The 7,525-nt window shown below is 41.3% G+C and overlaps 1 non-coding gene across 1 annotated transcript; it reads left to right on the top strand.

The window, feature by feature from the left end:
- The first annotated feature begins 6,090 nt into the window (after positions 1 to 6,090).
- LOC130953179 (small nucleolar RNA R71) lies at positions 6,091 to 6,198 on the top strand. Its single transcript, XR_009075351.1, has one exon. It is a non-coding gene; the product is annotated as a small nucleolar RNA R71 (small nucleolar RNA).
- The last annotated feature ends 1,327 nt before the right edge of the window (positions 6,199 to 7,525 follow it).

Raw genomic sequence — 7,525 nt, 5'->3', positions numbered from 1 at the left:
TCCGACCTTTCTTTCTAGATGAGAGTGGGGAGCCTTCTTTTCCTCTTTGTTGGCAGGAGAATGTAGTGTCGGTTAAGTATACTTTTGAGAGTCTAGATGAGGTGGAGCAGGCTTTTGTGGGTGTGGTGAGCAGTTTATGGGGTCGGGCACCTCACTTGGATACGAAGAAAATGTTGGGAGATCCAAGCCTTCTCCGTTCCGAGTTAGGTAGTTCCCGACCTCTTTGAGATTTCATCTTAGTATTTTGGCTTCGTTTTGGAGGTTTTTCTGTTGTGATAATCCCTTTCTTTTGTTTCTGCAGAGATGTCTTCTCAGGCTGATTCCATGAAGTTCCTTCGTCGGTCGAAGAAGTCTGCGGCTGCTCGGAATATCGAGGCTGAGGCTTCTGCCCGATCTTCTCCGCAGAAGACTACCGTGGGTGTTCAGACTCGGTCGAAGACCATTCCGACTCCTCAGTTCCGAGCTGTAACTCAGGATCCTCCGACCTCCGGACCCGGTCACCTTTCCCCGTCTTCGACCTCGGGTCCTCCCCCCAAGAAACAGAAGACCTCTCAAGAGCTTGCCGGTTTTAATGATAAGGATTTTGACGCTCTTGGTTGGATTGAGCAGCACATTCTCCCCCAGACCTTTATTTCTACTGATGATGCGTCTATGGAGCATCACTTTCAGTATATGGCGCGGAGCTGTGTTCGGATGGCTAGTCTTCATGCCGCTATTGCTCGGGAGTTCAAGAAAGCTCCCCTTGGGGCGACCAGCTCCCGACTTGAGAAGGCACGGTCCGAGCTTGATAAGATTAGTCAACTGAAGGCTGCCAGGATTACTGAGCTGGAGGCCTTGGTGCACGAAATTGTGATCACTACAATTTCGCACAACTAACCAGCAAGTGCACTGGGTCGTCCAAGTAATACCTTACGTGAGTAAGGGTCGATCCCACGGAGATTGGTGGTATGAAGCAAGCTATGGTCATCTTGTAAATCTCAGTCAGGCAGACTCAAATGGGTATAGTGATAAACGAAAATACATAAAGATAAAGATAGAGATACTTATGTATATCATTGGTGTAAGAGCTTCAGACAAGTGTATGAAGATGCCTTCCCTTCCGTCTCTCTGCTTTCCTACTGCCTTCATCCAATCCTTCTTACTCCTTTCCATGGCAAGCTCGTGTAGGGTTTCACTGTTGTCAGCAGCTACCTCCCATCCGCGCAGTGAAAGCTAATGCACACACTCTGTCACAGTGCTGCCAATCACCGGTTTGGTTCCCTCCCCTACCGGAATAGAATAACTCTTTTGCGTCTGTCACTAACGCCCAGTAGGTTACAGGTTTGAAGCACGTCACAGTCATTCAATCATTGAATCCTACTCAGAATACCACAGACAAGGTTTAGACCTTCCGGATTCTCTTGAATGCCGCCATCAGGTCCTGCCTATACCACGAAGATTCCGATTAAAGAATCCAAGAGATATTCACTAAGCCTCAGATGCTTGTAGAACAAGAATGGTTGTCAGCCACCTTGTTCATGGGTGAGAATGGTGATGGGCGTCAATCATCACCTTCATCATGTTGAAGAACAAGTGATATCTTGGTAAAAGAACAAGCGGAATTGAATGGAAGAACAATAGTAATTGCATTAATACTCGAGGTACAGCAGAGCTCCACACCCTTAATCTATGGTGTGTAGAAACTCCACCGTTGAAAATACATAAGAACAGAGTCTAGGCATGGCCGAATGGCCAGCCTCCCAAAAGAGGGTTCAATCATAAAAACATGATCAAAAGATCAAAAACAATCCAAAGATGAAAATACAATAGTAAAAGGTTCTACTTATAGAAAACTAGTAGCCTAAGGTGTACAAAGATGAGTAAATGACATAAAAATCCACTTCCGGGCCCACTTGGTGTGTGCTTGGGCTGAGCAATGAAGTAATTTTCGTGTAGAGACTCTTCTTGGCGTTTAACTCCCGTTTTAGTGCTAGTTTGGGCGTTTAACTCCCATTCTTATGCCAGTTTGGGCGTTTAACGCTGGGAATTCTGAGGGTGACTTTGAACGCCGGTTTGGGCCATCAAATCTTGGGCAAAGTATGGACTATTATATATTGCTGGAAAGCCCAGGATGTCTACTTTCCAACGCCGTTGAGAGCGCGCCAATTGGGCTTCTGTAGCTCCAGCAAATCCACTTCGAGTGCAGGGAGGTCAGAATCCAACAGCATCTGCAGTCCTTTTAAGTCTCTGAATCAGATTTTTGCTCAGGTCCCTCAATTTCAACCAGAAAATACCTGAAATCACAGAAAACACACAAAACTCATAGTAAAGTCCAGAAAAGTGAATTTTAATTAAAAACTAATAAAAATATAATAAAAACTAACTAAAAGATACTAAAAACATACTAAAAACAATGCCAAAAAGCGTACAAATTATCCGCTCATCACAACACCAAACTTAAATTGTTGCTTGTCCTCAAGCAACTGAAAATCAAATAAGATAAAAAGAAGAGAATATACTATAGACTCCAAACTATCAATGAAACATAGCTCCAAATTAGATGAGCGGGACTAGTAGCTTTTTGCCTCCAAACAGTTTTGGCATCTCACTTTATCCTCTGAAATTCAGAATGATTGGCTTCTTTAGGAACTCCGAATCCAGATAGTGTTATTGATTCTCCTAGTTAAGTATGATGATTCTTGAACACAGCTACTTATTGAGTCTTGGCCGTGGCCCAAAGCACTCTGTCTTCCAGTATTACCACCGGATACATACATGCCACAGACACATAATTGGGTGAACCTTTTCAGATTGTGACTCAGCTTTGCTAGAGTCCCCAATTAGAGGTGTCCAGGGTTCTTAAGCACACTCTTATTGCCTTGGATCACAACTTTATTTCTTTCTTTTTCTTCTTTTTTCTTTCTTTTTCTTTTTCGTGTTTTTTTTTTTTTTGTATTCACTGCTTTTTCTTGCTTCAAGAATCATTTTTATGATTTTTCAGATCCTCAGTAACATGTCTCCTTTTTCATCATTCTTTCAAGAGCCAACAATTTTAACATTCATGAACAACAAATTCAAAAGACATATGCACTGTTCAAGCATACATTCAGAAAACAAAAAGTATTGTCACCACATCAAACTAATTAAGCTAGTTTTAAAGATGAATTTGAAATCCTGTACTTCTTGTTCTTTTGTGATAAAAACAGTTTTCATTTAAGAAAGGTGATGGATTCATATTGATAGCTTTAAGGCATAGACACTAAGACACTAATGATCATAAGACACAAACATAGATAAACATAAAGCATAATTTTCGAAAAACAGAAAAGCAAAGAACAAGGAGATTAAAGAACGGGTCCACCTTAGTGATGGCGGCTTGTTCTTCCTCTTGAAGATCCTATGGAGTGCTTGAGCTCCTCAATGTCTCTTCCTTGTCTTTGTTGCTCATCTCTCATGATTCTTTGATCTTCTCTAATTTCATGGAGGAGGATGGCATGTTCTTGGTGCTCCACCCTTAGTTGTCCCATGTTGGAACTCAATTCTCCTAGGGAGGTGTTTAGTTGCTCCCAATAGTCTTGTAGAGGAAAGTGCATCCCTTGAGGTATCTCAGGGATCTCATGATGAGAGGGGTCTCTTGTTTTCTCCATCTTCTTCTTAGTGATGGGCTTGAGGTCATGCCTTCTCAGTTGAACCGGCTTTGGATGCCATAAATGGTTATGGAAAAACAAAAAGCAATGCTTTTACCACACCAAACTTAAAAGGTTTGCTCGTCCTCGAGCAAAAGAAGAGGGAAGAGAGTAGAAGAAGAAAAATGGAGGAGAGGGAGATGGCTTTGTGTTCGGCCATGTATGGGGAGAAGTGGTGGTTTATGAAGGATGGATGTGAGTGGTGAAGAGAAAGAGATGTTGAGGTGATTGGTGAATGGGTGAAGAAGAAGAGAGAGTGGTAGGGTTGTTTGGGGATCCTGTGGGGTCCACAGATCTTGTGGTGTCAAGGAAAAGTCATCCCTGCATCAATTGGCATCAAAAATCACGTTTTGACCCATTTCTGGCGTTAAACGCCGGGCTGATGCCCATTCCTGGCGTTTAACGCCAGGTTCTAGCCCTTTTCTGGCGTTTAACGCCAGTCTGGTGCCCCTTTCTGGCGTTAAACGCCCAGAATGGTGCCAGACTGGGCGTTAAACGCCCAACTGCTAGGCTTACTGGCGTTTAAACGCCAGCAGCTTCTTCCTCCAGGGTGTGCTGTTTTTCTTCCTGTTTTTCATTCTGTTTTTGCTTTTTCAATGGATTTTGTGACTTCTCATGATCATCAACCTACAAAATAAAGTAAAATAACAAAAGAAAATAATTAATTATAAAACATTGGGTTGCCTCCCAACAAGCGCTTCTTTACTGTCATTAGCTTGACAGAGGACTCCCATGGAGCCTCAGAAATACTCAGAACCGTGTTGGACCCTCCCAACACCAAACTTAGAGTTTGAATGTGAGGGTTCAACACCAAACTTAGAGTTTGGTTGTGGCCTCCCAACACCAAACTTAGAGTTTGACTGTGGGGCTCTGTTTGGCTCTGTTTTGAGAGAAGCTCTTCATGCTTCCTCTCCATGATGATAGAGGGATATCCTTGGGCCTTAAACACCAAGGATTCTTCATTCACTTGAATGATCAACTCTCCTTTATCAACATCAATCACAGTCTTTGCTGTGGCTAGGAAGGGTCTGCCAAGGATGATGGATTCATCCATGCACTTCCCAGTCTCTAGGACTATGAAATCAGTAGGAATGTAATGGTCTTCAACCTTAACCAGAACATCCTCTACAAGTCCATAGGCTTGTTTTCTTGAATTGTCTGCCATCTCTAGTGAGATTTTTGCAGCTTGCACCTCAAAGATCCCTAATTTCTCCATTACAGAGAGGGGCATGAGGTTCAAACTTGACCCTAAGTCACACAAGGCCTTCTTGAAGGTCATGGTGCCTATGGTACAAGGTATAGAAAACTTCCCAGGATCCTGCCTCTTTTGAGGCAATTGTTGCCTAGACAAGTTATCCAGTTCTTTGGTGAGCAAAGGGGGTTCATCCTCCCAAGTCTCATTTCCAAATAACTTGTCATTTAGCTTCATGATTGCTCCAAGGTATTTAGCAACTTGCTCCTCAGTGACATACTCATCCTCTTCAGAGGAAGAATACTCATCAGAGCTCATGAAAGGCAGTAGTAAGTCCAAGGGAATCTCTATGGTCTCAGTATGAGCCTCAGATTCCCAAGGTTCCTCATTAGGGAACTCATTGGAGGCCAGTGGACGTCCAGTGAGGCCTTCCTCAGTGGCGTTCACTGCCTCTTCTTCCTCCCAGAATTCGGCCATATTTATGGCTTTGCACTCTCCTTTTGGATTTTCTTCAGTGTTACTTGGGAGAGTGCTTGGGGGAAGTTCAGTAATTTTCTTGCTCAGCTGACCCACTTGTCCTTCCAAATTCCTAATGGAGGATCTAGTTTCAGTCATGAAACTTTGAGTGGTCTTTATTAGATCAGAGACCATTGTTGCTAAGTCAGAAGTACTCTGCTTAGAACTCTCTGTCTGTTGCTGAGAAGATGATGGAAAAGGCTTGCTATTGCTAAACCTGTTTCTTCCACCATTATTATTGAAACCTTGTTGAGGTCTCTCTTGATTCTTCCATGAGAGATTTGGGTGATTTCTCCATGAAGAATTATAGGTGTTTCCATAGGGTTCTCCTAGGTAATTCACCTCTTCCATGGAAGGGTTCTCAAGATCATAAGCTTCTTCCTCAGATGAAGCATCCTTAGTACTGTTTGGTGCATTTTGCATTCCAGACAGACTTTGAGAAATTAAATTGACTTGTTGAGTCAATATCTTGTTCTGAGCCAATATGGCATTCAGAGTGTCAATCTCAAGAACTCCTTTCTTCTGACTAGTCCCATTGTTCACAGGATTCCTTTCAGAAGTGTACATGAATTGGTTATTTGCAACCATTTCAATCAATTCTTGAGCTTCTGCAGGCGTCTTCTTCAGATGAAGAGATCCTCCAGCAGAGCTATCCAAGGACATCTTAGATAGTTCAGAGAGACCATCATAGAAAATACCTATGATGCTCCATTCAGAAAGCATGTCTGAGGGACATCTTCTGATTAATTGTTTGTATCTTTCCCAAGCTTCATAGAGGGATTCTCCATCCTTCTGTCTGAAGGTTTGGACTTCCACTCTAAGCTTACTCCATCTTTGTGGTGGAAAGAACTTTGCCAAGAAGGCACTGACTAGCTTTTCCCAAGAGTCCAGGCTTTCTTTAGGTTGAGAATCCAACCATATTCTAGCTCTGTCTCTTACAGCAAAAGGGAATAGCATCAGTCTGTAGACCTCAGGGTTAACCCCATTAGTCTTGACTGTGTCACAGATTTGCAAGAATTCAGCTAAGAACTGATGAGGATCTTCCATTGGAAGTCCATGGAACTTGCAATTCTGTTGCATTAGAGAAACTAATTGAGGCTTAAGCTCAAAGTTGTTTGCTCCAATGGCAGGGATAGAGATGCTTCTCCCATAAAAATCAGGAGTAGGTGCAGTAAAGTCACCCAGCACCTTCCTTGCATTGTTTGCATTATTGTTGTTTTCGGCTGCCATGTCTTCTTCTTCTTTGAAGAATTCGGTCAGGTCCTCTAAAGAGAGTTGTGCTTTGGCTTCTCTTAGCTTTCTCTTTAAGGTCTTCTCGGGTTCAGGGTCAGCTTCAACAAAAATGCTTTTGTCTCTGCTCCTGCTCATATGAAAGAGAAGAGAACAAGAAAATATGGAATCCTCTATGTCACAGTATAGAGATTCCTTGAAGTGTCAGAGGAAGAAAAATGGAAGACAGAGGTAAAAAATTCGAACTTATCAAAGAAGATGAAGTTCGAATTTTGCATTAAGGGATAGTGTTAGTCCAAAAATAGAAGGATGTGAGAAGGAGGAAAGTAATTTTCGAAAATTAAGTAAAAGATTTTGAAAACATTTTGAAAAACACTTAATTGATTTTCGAAAATAAGAGTGGAAAAGAAATCAAGTGATTTTTGAAAAAGATTTTGAAATTAGAAGTTAAAAAGATTTGATTGAAAACTATTTTGAAAAAGATGTGATTAAAAAGATTTGATTGAAAAGTTATGGTTTTAAAAAGATGTGATTGAGAAGATATGATTTGAAAACAATTTTTAAAAGATATGATTTGAAAACAATTTGAAAAGATATGATTTTAAAAATTAATGACTTGCCTAACAAGAAAAGATATGATTCAAACATAAAACCTTCCTAAACAGAAAAGGCAAAAAATGTTCAATCAAATCATTAATTGTTAGTAAGTATCTTTGAAAAAGGAAATAAATTGATTTTGAAAACATTTGATTGAAAAGATATGATTTGAAAAAGATTTGATTTTGAAAAACTTTGAAAACTTGAAAAAAATTGATTTTGAAAACAAAATCTTCCCCCTTTGCCATCCTGGCGTTAAACGCCCAGAATGGTGCACATTCTGGCGTTTAACGCCCAAAACTATACCCTTTGGGCGTTAAACGCC

The sequence above is a fragment of the Arachis stenosperma genome, chromosome 9 (assembly GCF_014773155.1).
Source record: "Arachis stenosperma cultivar V10309 chromosome 9, arast.V10309.gnm1.PFL2, whole genome shotgun sequence".
NCBI lineage: Eukaryota > Viridiplantae > Streptophyta > Magnoliopsida > Fabales > Fabaceae > Arachis > Arachis stenosperma.
Note: the sequence above shows the minus strand (reverse complement) of the source record. Positions and strands in the feature narration are given on the sequence as shown.